Genomic DNA, 27,203 nt, shown 5'->3' on the forward strand with positions numbered 1-27,203 from the left:
TTCAATATTTTTTCCCCATGCAGATGCTTATAGACTGGGGTTGGCAACCTTCAGCATGCGGCCCTCCAGGGTTATCCACAGGTGGGCCGTGAGACATTTTGTTTATGTTGACCGTTCGCAGGCACGGCCCCCTGCAGCTTCCAGTGGCTGCGGTTTGCTGTTCCTGGCCAATGGGAGTGCGGGAAGCAGCGGCCAGCACGTCCCTGTGGCCCGCAGCTTCCCGCAGGTCCAATTGGTCAGGAACAGAGAACCGCAGCCACTGGGAGCTGCGAGCAGCCATACCTGCGGATGCTCAGGTAAACAAAATGTCTCACGGCTTGCCCTGAACAAGCTGTGAACCAAGTTTGGGAACCCCTGTTATAGACTGTGATCAAGTCACCCCTTAACCTTCTCCTTCTTAAGCTAAATAGATTAAGCTCTTTGAGCCTATTGCAAAAAGGCAAAAGGTGAAAGCTGAAAATCAAAACACAGCTATCCAAGTCCATCTTTTACTTTTAGGCTTGTCAGATACACCAAAATTGATGGTAAAGGGCATGAAAAAAGCAACAAAGAAATAGCTGGAAATATTCACTGACGTACACAAAACTGTTCAGAGTTAAAAATAAAATTCTGAAGTGAACGTGAAGGATAAAGGCTATAAAACTATTGGAACAATTGCACTTACATGTATTCAAGATGTTTATTATCATTGTTACTGCTTTTAGCTGATATAGTCACATGATCTTTACATAGTGGTTACAAAAGATGCAGCACATTAAGTGGGGAAATATATTGAGTTGTAAAAGGATATAAATCACAGTTTTTTTAGTTTTTATAGAAAATTGTTTCCTTGGGTTAAACAAGCTAACCGTAGTAGTAAATCTGAATCAATTTTTCAACCCACAGCACGATATTTTCCTTCGTACTCTCTGGCCTCCGATTTTGCAAGCTGCTCCACACTGGAGCATGTTTGTAATCCCTTACCTTTAAAGAAATACCAAGTTTACTTATGTGTTCAGGTGGAGGAGAGGAGGCACTGAAATAAAAACATTTACATTTCCAATTTGACAATATCCTTCATAATATGACTCATATAAAACATGATTCTGTTAATTGGCCTTGATTTTCTTGAAAACATCCATTATTGCTATTAATAATTTGTTTTGCCATAGTGCCAAGAAGCCCTAGTGAGGACCCGATTTTGCTAGGTGTACAAATACAGAACAAATAGGCCCCTGCCCCAAACAGCTTACAATCTAAGTATAAGACAAAAGACATCAAATGAGTACAGACAAATGGGAGAAGACAAGAAAACAATGAGACAATATTACTCAGCACGATAGACAGTGGTATCAGCACAGCAGTGACCTAAATATTTTCAAGTATATTGTAGGCATCACGACAAAGGAGAGTTTTAAGGAAGATTTTGAAGGAGGATAAAGAGGGAACTTTGCAGATGTTTATGGGGAACTCCCATACATGAGGGACAGTATGGGAGAAAGCATAAAGGGGCTTGTTTGAAAATTTAACAAGTATAAAATGGAGGCTGACATCATGGGAAGATCAGAGCTGGAAGTCAATATCAATAGAGGATTTAAGAGTACATGCAGTGTGGAGATAAGCCACAAAAGGCCTTGAAAATGAAGACAAATCAGCTTATGTTTAATATACTAGAGAAAAGAGAGCCAATGGAGAAGAGAGTATAACATGGTTGGAGTGATGGCTTAGGAAAATTACGTTTGCAGCAGTATTCTGAATGGATATGAATGGAGCAAGATTGCATTTGTCAAGATCAGAGAACAGAACTTCGCAATAATCAAGACAGGAGACGATGAAAGTTTGGATTGCATGAGTTTAGCTCTGTGGATGGATAGGAAAGGTAACATCTTCGAGAGGTTATGAAGGAAGAATCATTGTAAGATTTAGCTCTAGACTGGATGTGAGCACTTAGAGGTCTGAGTCAAAGATGAGCCCAGTTCTTGAGTTACAGCATTTCAGTTGTTCACTGTGGCAAAGTACTTTGCTATATTTGAATGGTTTATAGGGATGATCCAAAGTCCATTGTGGTCAAAGGTAATTTAACTTCAGTGGACTTTGGGTCAGTCCCATAGAAATAAATTATAAAACACTTTATAATAATATAATACATGAGTTTATACAAATTTGATAACTGTGGCATGAAAGTTCCTCTTAAATAGGTGTAATTTCTGTTGACATACATAGACAAGTAGTTCTTTTTAAAATAATTTTGTTTTTGCTTTCCTTATCTAGAACTATGGTGCTAGAAATCAAATTACTGTCTTTGAGTTTCTGAGTTTGTTAAAAATAATGTAAACTAAACTGAATAATGAATGTAAGTCCCATATTCACTAAAAAGGCATTATCAGATTACTGCTTTCCCAATCCCACAGGCAATACATAATGTAAAGAAGTATACTGTGCTGGAACACTACAATCTTTATGAGAAATTCTTTAAATCTTCCCAAGGTTTGCAATGTTTTGTACAGATTTTTTTTTCCTTTGGTTTATTGAATGTTCAGATATGCTTCTTATAAAAACTATTTGTAAATTTCCAAATAGAAACTGATTGCTTGAGTACTGTCCAAGTATTGTGCTGATTCTATTTTACTGTGGATGAAGATTCCCTAAGAGCTTACATCTGATACTATTATTTGATTATATATTCTTAAAATGACTTTATATTGATAGTTAAATGAGATTACTGGTAACAAGTAACTGCTCATTTCTGCACTTGCAAGGAAACATTTACAGATACATTATGAAATGAAGTCTTGATAGATTTTTTCTGATAAATTTAAAACAAACTGAATTGTCTCTGGAAAAGGGGACAGAACATAAACTGAATAATTTTTAATATTTTTTTTTCATTTAGTAAACTGTGTTGATATAATTGCACTACTAGGGGGACCCTAAAGAGCACAGCATTTGATGTATTTGTTTTTCTGCCAGATCTTCATTAATTAATTGATTTACTTGTCACTTAATTTGTTATCCGTGCTTTTAAATTAAGCAATCTGTATGACATTCTTTGTATAACAATGAGTTTCATTAGTCTAACTCAGCGGTTCTCAAACTGTGGGTTGGGACCCCAAAGTGGGACATGACCCTATTTTAATGGGGTCGCCAGAGCTGGCTTAGACTTGCTGGGGCTCGGGGCTGAAGCCTGAGCCCCACTGCCCAGGGCCAAAGCTGAAGCCCGAGAGATTCAGCCCGGGGCAGCAGGGTTCAGGTTACAGGCCCCCTGGCTGGGGTTGAAGCCCTTCTACTTTGGCTTTATCCCCTACTCTGACCAGGGCAGTAGGCCTCAGGCTTTAACTCCCCCACTAGGGGCAGTGGGAATCAGGCTTCGGTCCCCTCTCCTCGGGCCATGTAGTGATTTTTGTTGTCAGAGGAGGTCGCAATATAATGAAGTTTGAGAACCCCTGGACTAACTACTACACTTGTAACTTTTGACTGATGTCCAAATGGCTACACAAGTTATGGAAAGGCACTTCTGCAATCAGAAATTGAAATACGTGCATACATAAACTGGAATGTTTTTAAAATTTAAAATGAGGGAAATCACAACTTTATTCATGTCTGCTAAACTCCTGTGTTTCATATTATTTCATTAAACATCCATCAGCTGTTGTGACAAAATTTCCAGATTTCATCTATACTTGGTCATGATTCTGCTCCCAAATAAATCAACAAGGCAAAGTTTTGCCATTTGGTGTCATCAGGAGTAAGATTCAAAAGCTTCTGCTTATAGTGATTACTCAAATGGGGTTAAAGGATTTAAAGGTACAAAACACAAAATGGCAGCTCACTGGTTAAATGTAACTGCTTTAAATTTGGAACCAAAAAGTCAACAAATCCTGTGTGTCACATAAATTAGGTTTTCATTCTGTCCTCTTCAAATTAGAGCCATTAACAGCAATAGACTGTCTGTCTGCTGTCAGTGCCAATATTATGAAACATGTTTACCTTATAATGTTTCTAGAGTGTTGGCCCAAAATAAAGTATGCTTTCATTTCTCTGAGTGCTTTTTGTGCTTTCAGTCTATTAATCTCTGGAGACTTTTTAGAAATGGTAAAGGGATGCTAACATTTAAATATTTATACTATTTAAATATAACTGCTTTCCTCAGCTCTACAGCTGCCTGAGCTGTTTGTCAGATCTACTTTCCATACCCTCTCTCATTTTCTTCAAAGATATACCCTTTTTTCTTAGCAATAGTAATTTTCTAACATTGGCCAACATTCATTATCAAAGGGAAACAATTAGAATTATGATCAATAGCCATTCATCACTATCTGCTCTTGGTGATTCAAAATCACACACTAATGGCCTGTCTACAGTTAGGTAGAAAAAATAACTTTTCTACCAATCAATTTATTACATAGGTAGAGTAAAAAAAAATGCTGCGCTGAAATAAATCTTTTTTTGTGTGTGTGGTTGAGCATGATGTTTAAGATCGGAAAGGGTATCTCAGATACAAATAAATGAAAAATGACTGGTGTCATTAAGCAACCGGGTAATATACCAAGAATTTCTATAATGAGCGTCCTCTCAATCAGAATTACTAGTGAAAAAAAAATCAGTAATCAAACTAGAAATAAACTTGCACACAGTAGATGAAAAATGATCTAAAAAGTTTTCTGTTTCCTCAGAGCAAATGTATTATGTGCAGACCCTATATTTATGTAGGCCCCAATTCAGCAAAGCATGGAAGTATATACTTAAAGTTAAGCACATTAATAGCCCCAATGAATTCACTCCTTTGTGAAAATGTGCATTGATTGTTCACAAGCTTAAAGTTAAACACACACCAAAGTGCTTTATTGTATCAAAGACTATATCTTGTAATGTGATGGTACATGCAATAAAATCATGACTATAGTAATGAATACACATGATGTTTAATGCTATTGTGAGATATATTATAAATAGTGTAGTATATTATTCGGAACAGAAATTTGTGGTGAGTATAATCAGTTTCTTCCTTACGACATGAATTAATTAGGGTCACATAAAATAAAACCTTCTGCTGTAATGTTTTGAAGGCTATGTTCCTTCAATGAAACTACTTTTGTGAGTAAGGATTACTTGCACAAGTCAGAGTTTTGAGCCACAGATGTGAGCAAGTGATAATATAGCAAACTCCCTTTAAATTCTTCTTGAAGATTGAGAAATTAATTGTCTGGCTCTCACTTCAGATGTTCTTTTGAAAAGTAATGGTCCTTCACCTAATAAAATTATGGTGTTTATTTTGCAGCTTTACCTCAAATGTACAGCTTGCATCTTTTTAAAATATAATCTTAAACAACTGAATAAATGTGATTGCAGGGGTGAAAAGGGTAGACAATAAAATACACATTGTATACTGAAAATAAGGAGGAAATTGATGTGTCAGATGTCAGACATAATCTTTGGGGAGGTGAGAAAAATGAAATAGGGTGTTAAAAGAAAACAAATGAACATAAAATACAAGATCCTCTACAAAAACAACCCCAGAGTACATAAACTCATCCGGTCAACTTCATAAATGGTACAAGAGACACAGCAGCAATTATATAAATAAGTAACTTTTAAAGTATACATGCATTTCAATCTTCATCTGGCTACACCAAAGGAAGGACAGGTGACACTTGCTATGGTTTTATTCAGGCCACAACTTTATTATTAGATGTCCGGGACTACCCGGCAGATAAAAGTGTACAATGCAGGTAACTTCATATTCATTCCTTAACTACCCAGGGGACTTCTGCCGGCCACCCCATTTTTTCCATCCAGATCATGCAGCCAACCCATTGCTGGGATGTTACCAGCCCCTTCCCCCCTGCACCGACCCCGAACAAGGGTTAAGGTGAGCTATAATAAAGGGGGATTGGTGCTTCCCCATTCCACCTCTTTTTAACCAACACCTTCTCTTTATTTCTTTTACCAAGCCATTTATCTGGTCACTCTATGCCTTCCCTGTGGAGTACCTCCACAGGCCATCTGCCCCACAATGACACAATGACCTCGTAGCCTAACACCCTTCCCTACTCATCATAACAAAGCCCTCCCTGAACCTACTGTGGTGAAGGCAAAAATAAAAAGCTACAACCACTCCCTGTAGGCCAATCTGGTGGTGAGGAAAAAATTACTTCCCAGTCCTCCTAAAAAGGAGTGGCTAGTGCAGAATGCACAGAAGGTCCAAACCAAATCTTGCATAATGACAGGTTTCAGAGTAGCAGCCGTGTTAGTCTGTATCCGGAAAAAGAAAAGGAGGACTTGTGGCACCTTAGAGATTAACACATTTATTTGAGCATAAGCTTTCTCAAATTAATTTGTTAGTCTCTGAGGTTCCACAAGTACTCCTTTTCTAACCAAATCTGGTATTTTGCCACCTCAGTGGGAGAGAGGGCGGATGCTGCCTCACTCTGCTACGTGGAAAAAGAGCTTCACATGCCCAGACTTGCCCCTTTTTAACTCCTCTTCCCTTCCAGTCCCAGGGTGTGTCTCAGTGTCACCATGCTGACCCACGCCCCCTTTTGCAGTAACTTCTGACCTCCGCCCCAACCTGCAAAGCACTGTTCCCTCTCCCAGACAATAGCCCGCCTGCTTACAGGTGTGGTGCAGCTATTTTTCTGAAGAAATTCCTGAGAATTTTATTGTCAAACATTAACATTGAAAGAAAATAGGATTTTGAAAGTCAAGGGGACTATTCACAAAGCATATTTGCTGAAGTCTTTGCAGGATTGGGGCTTTCGATTCTAAATTCTTAGGCTTATATCTATGTTTTCCTAAATGCAAACTTCTAGCTCCCTGCAGATACATTTTTATAGTGTTGTGGCTAACCTTCAAACAAATGTTTATAGTTATTTTATTTGTATGTATCTATTTATAACAAAGCACGTAGCCTGGACTCCAGGTATCTTGGCCAAAAAAATAAAAATAGTTCAAAAATAAAGCCAGTAAGTGCTCCTCACCCTTAAGCCAGAGAAAGAGATGTATCCTAATAAAATCAAGTCCAAGCTATGTCTGTGTTTACCACAGACATCAGCTTGGAGTGTGAACCTTCCTCTTCAAAAGCCAAGGTAAAGAAATGGGCCTTATAGCATATCCTGAAGGCCTTTAAATTCAGATTATTTCAGACAGAGTATGTTCCAAAATTGAGGGTCACTCACAAAGATGATCTTTAATCCTTGCAGGGACTCCAGTTCTATATCCCCGTGACTCAGGATGCTGATGCAGTTTTACACATGAAGGGGGAGGGATACCTCAGTGGTTTGAGCGTTGGCCTGCTAAACCCAGGGTTGTCAGTTCAATCCTTGAGGGACCAAAATTGGGGATTGGTCCTGCTTTGAGCAGGGGGTTGGACTAGATGACCTCCTGAGGTCCCTATATACTAAGAGGCAGGACTCAGATCATTTAGGCTTTAAAATAGGTCAGGATCTTAAACTTCACCAGGAAACCAATAAGCAGCCCTTGAGATTACATTTTTCTCCTAAGATACACTGCACAAGAAGGGGGGGGGGGGGGGGGATGATGCATCAGCTTGAGTTTTAAGGTTAATTTAAGGAAATGTTCCATGTAGTAAGTTTCAGAGTAGTAGCCGAGTTAGTCTGTATCAGCAAAAACCACAAGGAGTCCTTGTGGCACCTTAGAGACTAACAAATTTTGGCCTTATGCCCAAATAAATGTGTTAGTCTCTAAGGTGCCACAAGGACTCCATGTTGTAAGTGTTTCTGCAGTGTAATTGCCAGGAGACAAAAGCAGGATCATAGTAACAAAGTTCATATCCAATCTTATCTGGATTAAGCTTCAGCCAGTTACTTCTCATCCATGCTGCAGCATCCGCCAAACGTTGCAGCAGATGTTTGACAGGAATGGTCAAGTGATATGGAAATACACAGCTGCGTGTCACCAGCATATTTGAAACCAGGGCCTCCTCATTAACCCTCCCAATGGCTCCATGTAAACAATGAACAGGAGGGAAGATAAGATGGAGCCCTAGACTGCTATCTGTTAAGACCATTAGAGGTGAATAGAACAACTTAGAATGCTCAGAATGCTCACGGCAGCCCTATACTGGATAACTAAAGTTTACAGAGGAGTAAACAGCACCTCATAATCTGTGGAATTGAAGACAGATGACATCTAAAATATCAGCATATTTTTTTTTGTCCTACTAGTTATCCACCACACAGAAATTCATCATATTTTTATGATGCAGTCAGTTAACTCTAAACAGATCCTTTTTTAAAAATATATTTCATTAAGATGGCTCAGATCTACAGGTGTGCTAACCATCTTCTCTCTTTCTCTCTCATCACCCGTTGCAGTATATCTATAGACACCTGCATATCATCCATTGCTACTGGAGTTTCTGTCCTGTACCCAGAATGTCATGGTAAAAGGAAATCTGAGGCATCTAGATCGGGGTGGGCAAACTTTTTGTCCCGAGGGCCACATCAGGGTTCCAAAACTGTATGGAGGGCCGAATAGAGAAGGCTATGGCTCACCAAACAGCCTGGCCCACACCCCCTATCCGCCCCCTTCCACCTTCTGCCCCCGACTGCCCCTCTCAGAAAACACGACCCATCCAACCCCCCCCTGCTTCTTGTCCCCTGACTGCCCCCTGCGAAAATCCCCACCCCTAACCGCCCCCTGGGACTCCACCCCATATTCTCCCTGTCTTCCTGTCCTGTGACTGCCCTGACCCCTGTCCACACCCCTGCCCCCTGACAGGCCCCCTTGGACTCCCACTCCTATCCAACACCTCCTGTTCCCCATCCGCTGACCACCCTCCCCCCAGAACCTCTGCCCTATCTAACCACCCCCTGCTCCCTGTCCCCTGACTGTCCCCCAGAACCCCCTACCCCTTATCCAATCCCCCCGGCCTCGGCCCCCTTACCATGCTGCTCAGAGCAGCATGTCTGGCAGCCGCACCGCCCGGCTGGAGCCAGACACACTGCCACGCCACCCAGAGCGCTGCCCACACGACGGCGTGGCTGCAGGGGAAGGAGGACAGTGGGGGAGGGGATGGGGGCTAGCCTCCCGGCGAGGAGCTCAGGGGCCAGGCAGGTCATCCCATAGGCTGTAGTTTGCCCACCTCTGATCTAGATGCTCACATGCCTTTCCGATAGCCTCTAGTCTTAACCAAAATTGTAATATATTTAGACAGATTGTCAGCATCAAGTGTTAGTTTCTTGAGAAAAGCTGCACAGTAAGTTCCTCTAGAGAGCTTCCCCTCCTTTAAGAAACCATTCACAAATCCCATCGTTAAACAACCCAGTTTCTCCCTGCTGTCATTCACCAGCTAGGAATGACATTGATCCAAAAGACAGGTTGTGGGTGATGGCCTCCCAACACATCAAGTGATTCAGTGAGTATTATTGGCCGAAACTCAAAGCTTAAACCTTGTGTCTTCTCCAGATTCCTCCCTCTATCCAAAGAAAATGACAGGTTGGATGTAATTTGCTTCATTTTTATCTCCAAAGTAGTAAGAAATTTCCTCTTTATAGAAAGGACTGAAATCAGTTTCTGAGGAAGAAGACAAGTCACCAAAACTGCCCATCACTTGAAACAAATCTTATGATCTTGGTTTTGTATATATAGTGGTAGAAGCAAGGAACCTCTTTTTTTTCGTCCTACTAGTTATCCACCACACAGAAATTCATCATATTTTTATGATGCAGTCAGTTAACTCTAACCAGATCCTTTTTAAAAAATATATTTCATTAAGATGGCTCAGATCTACAGGTGTGCTAACCGTCTTCTCTCTTTCTCTCTCATCACCCGTTGCAGTATATCTGCATACCAAGGTGGCCTGTGAAGGTGAAACTGAAGAGGAGAATTATCGTGGTGACCGTGAAATCATGAGCGGAATCTATCCTTTGAGGATAAGATATTCATCAAGTCTATTGTAATATGCCATTTGCTCTTTTCTATCTTTAGCAGACATCTCCAAACATAAATGACTCTCTTGCTCACCAACCCAGATTAGCAGATGACAGCATCTTTCCTCTTATTTTTGAATTTCATGAGACTCTTGAAAAGCAGCTCTGCATGCTGCTTGAATTTCACCACTCCTGTGGAGATTTCATTCTTTCCCATTTGATCATGAACTGCTAAACTCCAGCATATTCCACAGAGTCCAATATGTCCCTTTCCTCGCTGTTATTGCCCTCAACTTTTAGAACTTCTAGGGCTACTTCTTTGCAGTTCTAGGTGCCCGACACCATGTAGTGTTTTGCTTTCTTGCATGGGTATACCCTGTATGCAGCGCTCTGCAACTAAGGATTTATTTTATTCAGACAGCGTCTCAAATAGAAAATAAACCTTACTCATTCTATGCTCAGATGCTGAAAAAAAATCGCCCCACAAGAACAATCTGTATTTCTCCAAGATTTAACTTTTCATAAAACTATCACTCCATATCTTACCTATCAGTCCCTTCCTTAAAGGAAACCTGTACAACACCTTTAAAAGACAAGCCTGGGAGCTTAAATTCATAACTTTGATAGGCACTAAAAATCATGGTATTAATAAAGTCACTAGATTTATGGTTTATTACAACAATCTGTAACCCGCTAACCCTCATTTTTTGTCCTATGACAGCAGGGGTGTTAACTGGCCATTTCACCTTGAATGGTCCCTTAAAATATGTGTTAACTACTTATACTAAGCAATCTGTTCCAGCCCATTTAACTGTGACACTCAGGGTACACCTACACTGCAATTAAACACCTGCAGCCTTCCCATATTAGCTGACTTAGGTTCACAGATCTTGGGCTACAGGGCTGCAAAAGTTACTATGTAGAGATTTGGGCTTGGGCTGGAACCCAGGCACTGGGGCCCTTCCCCATCATGGGATCCCAGAGCTTGGACTCTAGTCCAACCCTGAACATCTACACTGTAATTTTACAGCCACGCGAGCCTGAGTCAGCTGACATGGGCCAGCCATGGGTGTTAATTGCAGCATAGACAATGCTTAATTTGTGCCAGGGTTGAGTTCCGACACCTCTAGACTTAGCAGTTCATAGCTCCGGCACCTCTGGGCTTGCTGCATCAGTTATGAATGTAAAAAAATTGCTTGAGCCCCAGTACCTAATTGCTTGACCCTGACACCTCGTTCATTATAAATTAAGCAGTGAGCATAGCTGTACCCTCTGAGTACCTTTCCCAGACCTAAAGGGGAGCTCTGTGTAGTTTGAAAGCTTGTCTGTCTCACCAACAGAAGTTGGTCCAATAAAAGATATTACCTCACCCACCTTGTCTCTTTAATATCCTGGGACTGACACGGCTACAACTACACTGCAGACAACTGCCGATACTGTCAGCAAAATAGAACTTCTAGGACTATTTGTAATGTTGCCCTCTGGTGACTTCCAATAATACTACATATGGCATCTTCACTGATTGAGGATGTAGGACTCGGATTTATCTTGAACAATTGTGACTTGACAACCACAAAGCTGGGCCACTGGAACAATTTATAAAAGAAAATTTCCAATCTTTTAACTACATTTTTTAGAACGAAAGCTAAGCTGCCACATGATTTCAGTTATCAGTTATTGTACGTTAGATTGATCTAAAATCAGGCCTTGCATCTGTTGAGTGTAACTTCATCACCTATAAATATTTTTTTCAGTAGAACAGAAACACATTTTTTACTTAGTATGAGAAGATTGCTTGTTATATTATTAGAAAATGTAGAAACTAGCACCACCTACTGGTGGAAATGTAAAACTGAAATATATCATTTTAGTCTATGTAATATTATATTGGGTTATGATGGAAAAGAATAGCAAACAGTTATAGTTCTCATATTTGTTTTAATTAAAGTCAAGATGTTTGTAACTATAAAATATTTTAATTTGGGGGTATTTTGTTTGTTCTAGTTCATTGTCTCCGGCTTTGATCTTTATCTCTCCCTCTTGTCTTCCAGTTGCCATATTTTTTGCCTTCTCAGTGCAGATCTTCAGTCCAAATTTTCTGCTTTCCCAGGCTATCTTGTCAGTTATTCTCTCTATATCCATCTTGGTCAATGCTTTGAAGTCAATATCATCAGCGAATCTAAAGTTATTCACTATCCTGCCACATAACATGACTGTTCTCATTTAATCTTTCAGTGCTACAGCCTTTCCTGCTTTCAGCACCACGCTGAACAAATCTGGAGATAGCAGGCATTCTTGACTCTCCTATGGTCATCCTGACCCATTCCATCAGTTTGTCTACTCTTACTGCACTTATCAATTTACTGTAGATGTTTTCTGTCAACTTGATCAATTTCTCAAGGGTATCATACATTGTCAAGTCCTTCCAGAACCCCATCTACAAAATTTGAATTATAACAACTGAAAGACAAGAGAAAGAGGTAAAGGTCAAAGTTGGAGACAAAAAACTAGAACAAGTAGAGGTGGGGAGGAAGGGGAAATGAGGATCACCAGTACTGTAATCAGAAAACTGTGCAAGATCTGCTACAGACACTTTTACAGAAACTAAAATCAGTGTATATGAGACAACTGTCATGTCAATACTGCTGTACAGGTTGGAATGTTGGAATGTAAAGAAAGCAGACAATTAAAGACAATGGCTGCAGAAATGAACTGGCTGACGGGATTAATGAGAGTTTCAAAACATCAGAAAGTGAAAAATGAAGGGATAAGAAAATGGCAAGGGCAAGAAATAATGCTATTATAGAAGATTCAAGAGAGATAACTGCCAGGCTTTGGACATGTGTTAAGAATGGATCTAGAAAGGATCCCATACATGCTGATATATAACAGAGTACAAGGAACTAAAAGTAGGGGAAGACCAAAGATGCGTTGGATAGAAACAGTGAATAATGACATTGAACTAAAACATTTAAAGATGTACAAACCATGAAGCTTCTTCAGGACAGAAAGTGGTGGAAAGACTTCATTTGTCCCCATCGTTGCTGCTGAGCTGGCAGACTGGAATCAAAGAAGAAGAGACGATGTAGTTTGGAAAAAAAATATTGGCTCTAAGATTAGTCACTGTAGCAAAACAAAACACACACACACACACACACACACACACACACACACACACAGAGTAAAAATGGGAAACTGAATATAGCCAGACTTTAAATAAGCTCCAATTTTTTTAAAGAAATAGTACAGGAGTTGAACTATTTAGCTTATGATTCAATAGACTCACTTGCTTGGGCCAGTTGTGAATTCTGTACTCACACTTATGTAAGAAGTCCCATTGACTTCTGTCCAACTCCCAATTGTGTTTACCTGACATCAATCAATTGACCAGTCAGTAGGTTGAGAGCCACTGGGAAGTCTCAAGAGAATGAGAATGAATGAGACTAACAAGGCCTGAATTATGTACCTTGGCAACCATAGCAGTTCTCTTTAGATATTCTCGTATATCTAATGTTTTTCCGCTTTATTTATTAACTACTGGTAACTCATCTTAAATCATGAAGAAAACTTTTTGGCATTGTGATATTCCAGGGTGCACTCCAAATCAGTGAGGGGCTGCATCACCATTGCTTTGCAGGCTTGGGTACCTCACAATGCTTTGCTGCTGTAGCTCCCACCTGGGCTGCTCACACACAACCTTCCAACTCATACCATAGAATCATAGAATCATAGGATATCAGGGTTGGAAAGGATCTCAGGAGGTCATGTAGTCAAACTCCCTGCTCAAAGCAGGACCAATCCCCAACTAAATCATCCCAGCCAGGGCTTTGTCAAGCCTGACCCTCAGTATCTGTGTGTAACTGCAGCCTGTCAGTCACATTTGCATTACACTCTGGCTTTTATCAGCCTCAGTTACTTTTGCAGGACAATGCCAACATACTCTCAGACCCAGATTTACCCCCCCAAAATGTATGTTGTGTTCTGTCCAGCTCTTTCTTGGACAGTCCAGGGATATTAAGTCCATTGTCCCTTTAAGAGACGAGTACACAACATCTTACCACGTTAAACAGAGTTACCCAGACATTTAATTTAAACACACTGGATTAGTTTCAATGAAATAATAAAACAAGTCTATTTAAACTAGAGTGAGATAGATTTTAAGTGAGTACAAATAATGAGGCCAAAAAGTCAGAAATGGTTACAAGGAAAATAAAGGTAAAATGCATCCTAATGCCTAATTTAACAGACTCTACTGGATTTAAGGTAAAGTCTTGCCACATCCTTTCAACAGCATTACTGACAAAACTTTTCAGGTCAGGACTTCTCCCTCTAAGTCCATCAGCTGTTTCTTTTGTCTCCTTAGGTACAAAGAGGGAGATGGACAGGAAGAAAGATCTCCTGGGGTGTTTGCCCTGATTTTTATAGTTCAGCCCCCTTTCATAAGGTTCTATTCAGCTGAGCAGGAGACCTGGAGTCTAGTAGGAAAGATGCTTCATGCGGTTTTCTTTCACCTGTATGTGCTGACATGCAGATTTTCTTTGTCTCTTTTCTTTTCCCTCTCACTGCCTGAGGACTCTGTTCAGAGCTTACATTGTAAATTGAGGTAACCATACATCCCTTTGTTTAAGACATGCTCGAACAATTGTGCCTAATCAGGTCTATATGAATTTGAATATATGCCTTTAACTTTGCATAAAGGGAATTTCATAGCTTTACACATGTCACTACATACATTTCACCAATATATTATTGACCAGTGAGTTAAAGTTTTCAAATAATATCTTACAAGGCATATTTTTACAACAATTCTTACAATAGTGTATGGGGTGTGAATATAGAGGTGTATTTGGTCACAAACATGTCCCCAATAGTTGCAGAGGAAACACATCTGGAGGGTCTGAATTTGGGTCCTTACCCATTAAAAGCTTTCCAGTTCCCATTTAAAATAGGTGTGTTTGTAATTTTTAAGTCTTCCCATTTGTTCTGTTAGTAATCTGCAATATTACAGAGTTCATTTTTAAAATATTTGATTTCACCTTTAAAGAAGCATGACAACTTTTCAAACCAGCCTTCATGAACCCAGGAGTAACTCTTAAAGATGACAAATGGTACAAACCTAAATGAGGATCCCTTCCCCTACAGATTTTATTTGTCAGCTCAATAAGACCAAGAGACACTTATTTGACTCTAAAATGCCATTATACAATTCTCTGATTCTAACAGCTCATGCAGGCATAAGGAGTTCTAACAATTTATGTTTTTGTTATGATTATAATGTAACACACTGAATACATCATTTACAATTATATAAGCAATGTCAATGTTCTTCATTCTGACCAGCATACCCTGCTGGAACATCTTTCATATCTGATAACCTTAAATGATTGCCACCAAAGTGATCTATGCTGAAAAGCTTCTTTAAGTTACATTATTCCACTCATCCATCTGTTTATAACAGAAAGCTGCTGAACAACATGAGAAATATGTAGACCACAGTGAGCCACCAATTTGTGTAAGAATGGATGAGAATCAATTTTCTCAATGTCACGCATGGCTGCTGATTTCTTAAATTGAAATATTAACTTTCAGTTGTTTTTTTGACCTAAGTGTATTTAATCTTCAAGATTTGACTACATTCAGGTAGTTCCTATTTGGTCCCTATTTGCCATTGCCTTAAGCAGTGCAAATTGCAAATAAAATACTACTATTCAGAGTAGGTCTACATGGCAATTTGAAGTCTGACTGCAGCATGAATAGACAGACCCACACACTAACTTTGCGTGCAGCTAACCATAGTAATCTAGATGCAGAAGTAGGGCTTCAACGTTGGCTATACAAGAATACTGGGATTATCCTGGGTAGATACTCACCTTCCTGCATCTACACTGCTATTTTTAGCCAGTGCCGGTGTAGGTAAAGCTAGTTCAGGTATGTCTACTTATGCAGAAAAATACCTCAGACTACAGTGTAGACATTCACATAATTGGTAGCACGTTAGACTCACATTGCACATATATAAATAACTAACCCAGAGCATAAGGCAGTGGAGAATAAATCTCTTTGACTGAAAAATACCGGCATCCTTCTTCAGGTGTGCCAGTTGCCAACTCATCACTCAGCAATGTTCACTGCCGCTCTCAACTTGCCACATCAAATGCGGCCACTTCAACTTGTCATTTTAACTGGCTAATACAAGAAGAGCAAAGTCTAATGTGTAATCATTACACATTTCAGTATAACAATTTGAGCATGTTTCATGTTCTTGAATAATTGTAGTCTAAGCTAATAAATAGCTCCACTTTCCATTTCAGACTTTATTATAATTTTTGTTTGATTAAAACCAAGCATCCTTACAATGGTTAAATTGCCTAAGATATATAAATCCTTTTGAATCTCATTGTATTGTTCTTCATTTACTTGTTCTGTCTCCAATTTTACATTCACCTACATATGTGGAGATTTTATTCCCAGTGGCAGCATACAAATTATTGGCTGAAAATATATCTTATGAACAGAAATTTTAAAGTTGATCCTTACGGTATTCCCCCATTTCCAAAATTAAAAGTTTCCCTTCAGGCAAAGATTCTTATTCCAGTCTTCCATTTTACCTCCTATTTCATGACTTTTACCTTAGACATTACTCTGATAAGGTACTTTGTTAAATGCTTTTTGCAAATCTAAACATAATACCATCCACTGAATTGTCCTTATCTATTGTGGCAGTAATATCTTCAAAAAACTCCAGCAGGTTAGTTAAGCATGACCTCTCCTGCCTGAATCTATGCTGGCTATCCTTAATCAAACTGTGCTATTCTTGCCTTTCCCTACACATCACATACCTCACATGAGAGTTCCCATAATTCCCCCGCTCACCCCTCCAGCTTATAAATTCACTGATCTAGTTCCCTAGTCTGTCTCTTGACAATTTAGAAGGAAGCAGTGAAGTGATGTTTGACACTTCTCAGTCCTCAGGAATCTCTCCTGAATACAGTGATTTTTAAAGATGTTAATGAAAAGTTGAGCAACTACTCAACTTCCTTACTTGCTTTCTTTAACACTCTTTCAACTGAACTGTGAAACTAAACATGGAAACATTTAAAGACCTTTAAGGCAGTGGGAATATTCACTGAGAATATTTCCCATTCAAAGGTCAGATATGGTACCCAATTCTCAATCTATTCCATACCAGGCCCTCCTATAACCTGGGGTAGTGAAATGAGGTTGTAGAGTTAAGTACTCAAAAAGCAGGAAATTAAGGTTGTATGTGCCTGATTCATCTGATTCAGAAGAAATAAGAGACAATGTCTCTTCAGCCCCTTCAATAGCCACAGAAATGGCTAAGGCTCCTGAATTAGGGTGAACAAAAATCATCATAACCTTGCTGTGAAACCTGATAAAGGATATCAGACATTAGCCACAGTCAGAACAGTGTTGAGAGATGTCTTTTATGGAGTATGAAGATCCCTCGTGAATCAATAAGAAAATGCTTCCCTTTTCTGCAACACCTAGAATATTATGTCCTTTATGAGATTTTTTTTTTCATTAGTAACAAAAGATTTCTGGGCACAACATGTTAAATTGTATTCCTGGGCTCTGGGACACTCATATCCCTGCTAGTGCACAAGTCTACTAGCATGGTCTACCACCAGCAATTATTCCATTTCTCTGAAGCATGGCTCATGAATGTCAAAGTGAGAATCTGCAGGAGAGACCAACATGAATTCCACAACTCAGTGGGAGGGTGCCATTTTCTAAAGCTGCTTTTGAAGAATTACCATGTACTCATTCACTTAAAATTTTTTTTTGTTTGATTCTAGCTCTAGTGCTTCAAAGTACTCATTAGCATTATATTTGTTTGCTTTTGGTCCAGGTATTAAATGTCTGACAGAAGATGTCAGAAATGTGTGAGTGTTATTTTGTCACTGACAAGAAAAGACATTGCCTGGATCTCACACATTTGGAAAACCACTAAAATGTGTTTGTAGTGATGTTAAATGAAAAGATAACAAAAGGGGATTCAGATAAATATATTCATGGGAAACATTATGGGATCATTTGTGTCTGGCCCATGCACTGGTGTGCAAATAGGGACAGCAAGGATGCAAGGAACTTCACACACACACACAGGCATAATCATACCCCTGAATGCAAGTACTACCGGAATCTAACACTGCTCCTGGAACTAAACCCCACAGAGTGGGAAGGAAGAGATGGTGGCCAGGGAAAGATAGACATGATGTCAGGGTTCCCTCCCCACTATGAACTCTAGGGTAAAGACATGGGGACATGCATGAAAGACCCCCTAAGCTTATTTCTACTTAGGTTAGGTTAAAAACTTCCCCAAGGCACAAATCTCTATTTGTCCTTGACTGAGGTATGCTGCCACCACCAAGTGATTTAACAAAGAACCAGGGAAAAGGACCACTTGGAGTTCCTCTTCCCCCAGCAATCCCCTCAAGCCTTTACACCCCCTTTCCTGGGGAGGCTTGAGAATAACAGCCTAACCAATTTGTTAAAAAAATGATCAAAGACCCAAACCCCTGGGTCTTGGAACAATGGAAAAAATCAGTCAGGTTCTTAAAAGAAAGATTTTATTAAAAAGAAAAAAAGAAAAGTAAAAATCATCTCTGTAAAATCAGGATGGAAAATACTTTACAGGGTATTCAGATTCAAAACACAGAGGATTCCCCTCTGGGCAAATCTTAAAGTTACAGAAAACAGGTGCCACAAGTACTCCTTTTCTTGTTAGATTCCATATGTGTAATGACCCAGCCATCATGTGCCAGCAGTGCCCCTCTGCCATGTACATTGCCCAAACCAGACAGTCTCTACACAAAAGAATAAATGGACACAAATCTGACATCAGGAATCATAACATTCAAAAACCGGTAGGAGAACACTTCAATCTCTCTGGGCACTCAGTAACAGATTTAAGGGTGGCAATTTTGCAACAGGTTTCAGAGTAACAGCCGTGTTAGTCTGTATTTGCAAAAAGAAGGGGAGTACTTGTGGCACCTTGGAGACTAGCCAGTTTGTTTGAGCATGGGCTTTCGTGGGCTGCAGCTCACTTCATCGGATGCATACTGTGGAAAGTACAGAAGACGTTTTTAATATTACCAGCAGAAGAGTGGGGTGGGGGGAGAGAAAACCTTTTGTAGTGATAAATCACCCATTTTTTTCATGGTTTGTGTGTATAAAAACGTCTTCTGTACTTTCCACAGTATGCATCCGATGAAGTGAGCTGTAGCTCACGAAAGCTTATGCTCAAATAAATTGGTTAGTCTCTAAGGTGCCACAAGTACTCCTTTTCTTTTTGTGAATACAGACTAACACGGCTGTTACTCTGAAACGAGAAAACAGGAATAACTCCCTCTCTTAGCACAGGGAAAATTCACAAGCAAAAGAAAAAATAAACTAATCCACCTTGCCTGTTTTACCTATACTGGTTGCAATATTGGAGACTTGGATTAGGATGGGTTGGAGAAGACAGATTTCTGTCCGGCCCCTCTCAGTCCCAAGAGAGAATGGCCACAGAAACAAAGAACCCAAAACAAACCCTCCTCCCTCCCCCCACCGATTTGAAAGTATCTTTTGTCCCCATTGGTTCCTTTGGTCAGGTGCCAACCAGGTTATTTGAGCTTCTTAACCCCTTACAGGTAAGGAGGAATTTTAGGCTACCCTTATGGTTATGACACATGGGCAAGCCATCTCTTCCAGGATAGCATGACAACCACTTTCCCTGGGGCATCTGATGCTATTGAGCCTGATTGAAGTATAATATTTCTGGAGTTCCTATCTGCATCTCTGCACTTTCCCTTAGCATTGTCGGTAACTCTTTGCTACTATTGAGCACCTGCTGCTACATTGTGCCCTCAGGCACAATTCTGAGTAGTAGCTATAAACTACACCACTACAGGAACAGCTGTGGGAGGGATTTTGACTCATAAAACCACAATTCTTCCCCTGCCCCAGTCTTGCTTGGAAAAGCTGAATTGGAAAGTAATTTGCTGCATGATGGATGCACAAGCAGAAATATACTGCAACTTACTTCTCCCCAGCCATGTACACAGAGGGACATGGGTCAATGGCCCCACCCCACTCCCTGCCCTTCACAACCCACTTGCTTTCTGTGTGGAGCATCAAGGACATGTCCCCATGCTCCACAAAGGGCCCAGACCCAAGATCTGGATAGTCTGAAGAGCTGCAAAGAGGGAGGACTTTTTCCTCTGCACAGCTGCATTAGATTAAATACTGTCTAGCCCTATATCATATAATAAAATGAAATATTTTATCTAGTACACTGTTTAATAGTCCTTAAAGCCAGGATTATATAATAGGTAATATATTTTCTGAAAGTTTCATGTGTTTTAAAGTAAATCTGGGAGCTACCAGCATATCAGGTGTCCTGCATGCCCTAATCAACTCATGCCCTTATCAACTCAGTTCTTTCCTAACAATGAAAAAAGCCCAGATTGCACTCATCAGAAAAGTAATTATTCAAATAATTTTCTTTTAAATCCTGATCTTCATAAAAAGAGAGTTTTAATTGCTTGCGGGAACCCAGTACGATGGAAAATCAACAGCTCCCACTAACCTTGAGAAAGGACAAAGAGGCTGAAATGTTGATTTTCTGTGCTCACAGAGAAATATTAAATATTAATGGGCCAAATTCAGCACATGCATACAAGGGCTAAATTTGACCTTATTTATGAATCAGATTTGGCAACTCTTGCTCCTGTCATGCAGTGCCTTCTCTGCAGATAGTCCCACTGAATTCAGTGGAATTACTCACAGATTAAGGTGCTATCCAACGTGAGTAAGGGTGGCAAAACTAGGTCCCATTTGAGTAATTACCTCTGAGAGGAATTCACTTTGGGTAAACTGTTTCATTTAGCCATAACCCTGTGCTGAGGACAGTGTGAATTGCAATGTCCCAAATGGAGTATTTGGGAGACATTCAGAATGCCACCCAAAGATACCCAATGGTACGAGGGGAGAGAATACCTTGCCACTTCCTTTTGAGGGGCACAGCATGCAATGGCCAGCAAAACTGGCCTGTGCATATGGAGAGACTGCAGGGGGGAGGGGGCAAAAGCCGTGGCCCAGCCTATTCCCTGTCCCTTCCACCCCCTTTTTCATTAAATTCCTCCAGTAGGATAGCAAGTTACTAGCAACTCCTATTCTGTTCTGACTACAGAGCTGCTTAGATTTGCAGTTCCTACCTGGCCTGCACAATGTGGTGACAGGTGAGCTTCTTTTTTTTTTTATAGAATCATAGAATCATAGAATATCAGGGTTGGAAGGGACCCCAGAAGGTCATCTAGTCCAACCCCCTGCTCAAAGCAGGACCAAGTCCCAGTTAAATCATCCCAGCCAGGGCTTTGTCAAGCCTGACCTTAAAAACCTGTAAGGAAGGAGATTCTACCACCTCCCTAGGTAATGCATTCCAGTGTTTCACCACCCTCTTAGTGAAAAAGTTTTTCCTAATATCCAATCTAAACCTCCCCCATTGCAACTTGAGACCATTACTCCTCGTTCTGTCATCTGCTACCATTGAGAACAGTCTAGAGCCATCCTCTTTGGAACCCCCTTTCAGGTAGTTGAAAGCAGCTATCAAATCCCCCCTCATTCTTCTCTTCTGCAGACTAAACAATCCCAGCTCCCTCAGCCTCTCTTCATAAGTCATGTGCTCTAGACCCCTAATCATTTTTGTTGCCCTTCGCTGGACTCTTTCCAATTTATCCACATCCTTCTTGTAGTGTGGGGCCCAAAACTGGACACAGTACTCCAGATGAGGCCTCACCAATGTCGAATAGAGGGGAACGATCACGTCCCTCGATCTGCTCGCTATGCCCCTACTTATACATCCCAAAATGCCATTGGCCTTCTTGGCAACAAGGGCACACTGCTGACTCATATCCAGCTTCTCGTCCACTGTCACCCCTAGGTCCTTTTCCGCAGAACTGCTGCCTAGCCATTCGGTCCCTAGTCTGTAGCGGTGCATTGGGTTCTTCCGTCCTAAGTGCAGGACCCTGCACTTATCCTTATTGAACCTCATCAGATTTCTTTTGGCCCAATCCTCCAATTTGTCTAGGTCCTTCTGTATCCTATCCCTCCCTTCCAGCGTATCTACCACTCCTCCCAGTTTAGTATCATCCGCAAATTTGCTGAGAGTGCAATCCACACCATCCTCCAGATCATTTATGAAGATATTGAACAAAACCGGCCCCAGGACCGACCCCTGGGGCACTCCACTTGACACCGGCTGCCAACTAGACATGGAGCCATTGATCACTACCCGTTGAGCCCGACAATCTAGCCAGCTTTCTACCCACCTTATAGTGCATTCATCCAGCCCATACTTCCTTAACTTGCTGACAAGAATGCTGTGGGAGACCGTGTCAAAAGCTTTGCTAAAGTCAAGAAACAATACATCCACTGCTTTCCCTTCATCCACAGAACCAGTAATCTCATCATAAAAGGCGATTAGATTAGTCAGGCATGACCTTTCCTTGGTGAATCCATGCTGACTGTTCCTGATCACTTTCCTCTCCTCTAAGTGCTTCAGGATTGATTCTTTGAGGACCTGCTCCATGATTTTTCCAGGGACTGAGGTGAGGCTGACTGGCCTGTAGTTCCCAGGATCCTCCTTCTTCCCTTTTTTTTCCCTTTACCATGCTATGTGACTGTAAGCTGTGGATACAATTAAGCCCTCTATGCTTGTCATTGTACATGACATAAATATAAATCTACAGGTTCTCTAAAGGGTAAAGACAGAAACTATCTACAGAGGAAAGTGCAAAATATCGAAGGTTTGCCTTTCATTAAGTTGATTAGCAGCCCACTGTTTTCTCTAAGCAGCATTTTCTTTTGATGTACAGTGATTTGAATAAAATGTCTATAATATTAAATATTAGATTTCTGGGTGCAGGAAAGGCACTAGTGTCCTCCTGTACCTCCTAAAGGGAGCAAGAACTGTTAACAACACTTAGTTAAAACTATGCTAACTGCAAAACACTTCAGTCACTTTAAAAAGAAAGTTGTCCCAAGAATAAATCAATGGATCTTATATAGTAAGTTTATAAGAGATATGTTCAGCATGGATACAGACAAGAAACGGGATATTTATTCTTAGAGCTCTATAGACTGGCTTAATTTACATTCTGACTGACGATTTCTCATCATGTTCTTGCATTTCTCTTGCTGTGTTTATAATGAAACTTTAGAACTTTACTTTTGAATGTCAGGTGACATTTAGCAGCTTATTCAGGACAGAGTGGTGAACCACTGGAATGGTTTACATAGGGAGGTGGTGGAATCTCCATCCTTAGAAGTTTTTAAGGCCGGATTGACAAAGCCCTGGCTGGGATGATTTAGTTGGGGTTGGTCCTGCTTTGAGCAGGGAGTTGGACTAGATGACCTCCTGAGGTCTCTTCCAACCATAATCTTCTATGATTCTATGACAGCACTCTACTGAAATCCATGGAACTAGTTGCACAATAGGATACTATTCAATGTAACTAACGGGGGAGGGAGGGGGGGGAGGGAGGGTGTAGAATGTAGCCCTTAATTTTCAGTCATGTTCCTGTCACTAACTATTAAAAATAGCTTTTGTTCAGTCTACACAAACTCCTCCACTTGGCTATGCAATATTTGAGGTATCACAGCCTGTTGTAGGAATGGTTGCTATGTCACATCTAAAGGACTGTGATCTCTTTGCTGAGAGAGGCAGTAGATAATATGTGAGGAAGAAAAGCTTGTTGAAATGAAACGCTCTTTAATAATTGGAATTAGCTACCTATCTACAGATATGGCTTGAATATTACCTTGTAGATTTTTATATTCTTTTAGATCAGGGGTTCCCAAACTTGGTTTGCGGCTTGTTCAGGGTAAGCCCTTGGTGGGCCGCGAGATGCTTTGTTTACCTGAGCGTCCACAGGTATGGCCACTCACAGCTCCCAGTGGCTGCAGTTCGCTGTCCCTGGCCATTGAGAGCTGCAGGAAGAGGCACGGGCTGGCCCACCGCTTCCTGCAGCTCCCATTGTCCAGAAACAGTAAACCAAGGCCACTGGGAGCTGCGAGCGGCCATACCTGCGGATGGATAGGTAAACAAAGCATCTCGCAGCCCATCAGGGGCTTACCTTGAACAAGCCGTGAACCAAGTTGAGAACCCCTGTCTTAGGTCTTTGAAAGTAAAGCTTTCTACTTCCCTTTTCACTTCCCCCTGCAAAGAACACTCAGTATAAGGCTTGACCAGTTGTTAGGGTGCTAGTCGGGGGAGAGCTGTGTTCAATTCCCTGCTCCACCAGAGACTTCTTATATGACTTTAGCTAAATTGCTCACTCTGTGTCTCAGTTCCTCCATCTGTAAAAAAAGGGATAATAGCCTTTCCTTGCCTCAAAGAGAAGTTATGAGGATAAATACCTAAGTAACTTGAAGTGCTTAGTACTACCAGAGATGGGTGCCACTATAATAGATAGCAGGATCCAGCCCTACAGGTATTGCGTGCATTCCAGAGTTGCTAAGGGCCCTGAGTTTGGTCTAAATTCTGACACTGTTTTTCACATTGTGGAGTAACATGCTCTCCAAACCAGCTCATTTAATACAATGAGACTACTACAGGAGTATAGAACTGCTCATCGTGAGTAAGTGTGGCAGAATCTGGTCCTTAAAGGGTGTTGAAGGTGCTTAGCAACTCTCAGAAGTGCTCAGCAGTTTGCAGGGTTAGGCCCAAAGAGAAAAGGTAAACCTTACAGGGACACAAAAATGAGAACGTTGAACATTTTTAGCAAGCATACAAGTAAAAATAATTCAGTATAAAATGAGTTTCATTAAAAAACTGTGTAAAAAAATACAGCATTTTTAGAAACTGTAACTGCTAAAGCAGTGTTTCCCAAACTTAGGACGCCGCTTGTTCAGGGACAGGCCCTGGGGGGCCGGGCCAGTGTGTTTACCTGCCGCGTCCGCAGGTTTGGCCAATTGTGGCTCCCACTTGTCTCGGTTTGCTGCTGCAGGCCAATGGGGGCTGCGGGAAGCAGCGGCCAGTACGTCCCTCGGCCCATGCCACTTCCCACAGCCCCCATTGGCCTGCAGCAGCGAACCGCAGCCAGTGGGAGCCGCGATCGGCCAAACCTGCAGATGCGGCTGGTAAACACACCGGCCCGGCCCTCCAGGGCTTTCCCTGAACAAGCGGCCTCCCAAGTTTGGGAAACACTGTGCTAAAGGAATCAGACACAGAATGCTTTTCTGATAAATCATGAGGTGAATAAGCATAATGGAGTTGAAAAAATGGTAAATCCTTTTCAATTAAAACACATTTATCTAACTTTTTGAAATCCATCACAGTTATGCCACAAAGTAGGTAATACATTGCCATTTTGGCAGACTGACAAATAATCACTTAACTGGTGCCAGTCTCTCTTTGTTTCTCTCCTAAGAAAACAGTACTTTACTGCGTACATGAATCAGCATGAGTCTTACAGGATTTATGCTCAACAGTATATTCAGCATCAAATAAATGCAATTAAAGTGGTGAAAAACTATGCCACAACTATTGCAAGAGTCTCAAAAGAGAGAGAAAAAATAAGTGGGGATATGGCTCACAGAGAATTTTGTAGCAGCAAAGGCTTGATAATAGCATTTTGTCATCCTCCATTTACCCTTTGTGTACTTCTCCCATCTCCACTCTTTCTTCCATCCCTTATGCCTGGAACATCATCTCAGAAGTAGTCCAAAAACCCAATACTTTATCCTCCTTCACATCTTCCTAGACACTCTTTTCTACCAAAAACTGCCAATTTATAATGCTTAGGTCCTAAACTAGCTGTGCTGACCTATATAAATGTGTTTTTACTGAAAACTAAATACATATGCTATTATTGAGGCTCTCTGCTCTATGCCTTACCATTCACTTCAGTTGAACTACCTTACTACAAAATAAGGTAGTTAATGTGAATAAGGGATCTGGCCAAAGAAATGTCACCATGGTACCCATGTGGCTTAATTAACTAAGACTATCCCAGTTTGGGGGGGCTGTTCCAATGTCCCAGACTGGCTTACTTAAAAAAAACCCAAAAATCTATTTTTCTGACATGAGGGACATACTGTTACTCTGGTTATGCTCTGTGTACATACTGCTGCTATTGCTTCTGGGCTGAGTGAGGGATGGCACGGCTTTGATATTGTTCCCCTAGCTCTTTAGCAGCTTTGTAGGGCCTTCTTCCACTTCAGGCCTTCTCCCTATCTGGCCTCCCACCACCACCACCACACCCTGACCTCCTTTCCCTAATAGTTCTCATTCTTTCCACTCCAAAATCCCCACATTATCAGCTCACCAGCTCTTCCATCTAATCTCTTCACATTGGCTCCCTGCTGTGGCTGCAACTCCCCCGTGTTCCTAGTTGTTCCCCTTCCAAGACACCCTCTCCTGCAATCCCATACAGAGATCACCAGCAGCTCTCATCCATTCAGCCCTTCCCCTCTCAAACAAGTAAATTTCCATTCTGCCCCCACAACTCCCCTTCCTATAACCTCCCACTTCCAACCTGAAGTAGCTTTCCTCCTCTTGCCCTCTCCCATCTGGTGACTTCTCTGATTTCTCCCTCAAGCTCCAGTGGCTTCAAGCTTAGATTCCACGAACTTCCAGATTTCTCCACAGGCCTGGGGACAATGAATGCTGGTGGGAGGCGAGCGAATTTATGTTTATGTATTTTTGGGGCTGGGGAGTGTGTGTCAGAGTTTGAGTGAATGGCTGGATGAGGGTCTGCGAGTGAAGGATAGTGAATAACTGAATAAATCAGTGGGTGAGAGAATGTGGGGGGACGAATGGAAAGAGAATGATACCATAAATGGATAACTATGTGAAAGAGGTAATAAGTGAATGGAAGAATGTGAGTTAGAGAGAGTCAGGGCACTATCCTTAGGGATTGTGTGTCTGGAAGCGAGGGGAGGAGGGTGACACAGAGCAAAGAATTGGTGGTATATATACAAGAATTTATTTTTCTCGGACCTTGACCTGATTTGTTGTTGATGATTTTTTTCCATTTATTTTTATTGAGGCTTTAAAATAATTACAAGTGCACATTCTCTCAAAAGACAAATTGCACGACTCAAATAATAAATCACATGTAAGAAAGTAAAGTATATCAAATCCCACTAGAAAAGTCCACAAAAATCAACACTATTAGAGGCAGTTATGTTTAGAAAAAAATATTGAGCCTCTTTTAACTAGCATTTATCGAAGAGTGTATAACTTGGAATCCTGGCATTAAAAAACAGAAATATATATCTTTGTTTTCAGTTTTATAACATTTGTAATGTGCCCCAAGCATAGGA

General features: G+C 40.9%; 1 long non-coding RNA gene across 8 annotated transcripts in view; it reads left to right on the top strand.

Annotated features, from left to right (window-relative positions):
* The first annotated feature begins 1,350 nt into the window (after positions 1 to 1,350).
* The window catches only part of LOC122462045, a 47,132-nt gene continuing 21,279 nt past the window's right edge, over positions 1,351 to 27,203 (top strand). For 4 of the 8 annotated variants that reach the window (XR_006284374.1, XR_006284376.1, XR_006284372.1 and 1 more), the window contains exons 1-2: positions 1,351 to 1,361; positions 18,824 to 18,972. This is a non-coding gene — a long non-coding RNA (uncharacterized LOC122462045). Of the gene's footprint in view, positions 1,362 to 1,627; positions 1,640 to 6,182; positions 6,207 to 6,942; positions 6,946 to 7,652; positions 7,685 to 9,423; positions 9,436 to 10,194; positions 10,201 to 18,823; positions 18,973 to 27,203 lie in introns of those variants that run through there. The other 4 variants (XR_006284378.1, XR_006284373.1, XR_006284377.1 and 1 more) reach the window with 4 other exon arrangements.

Source organism: Chelonia mydas, chromosome 1 (genome assembly GCF_015237465.2).
Source record: "Chelonia mydas isolate rCheMyd1 chromosome 1, rCheMyd1.pri.v2, whole genome shotgun sequence".
Classification (NCBI taxonomy): Eukaryota; Metazoa; Chordata; order Testudines; family Cheloniidae; genus Chelonia; species Chelonia mydas.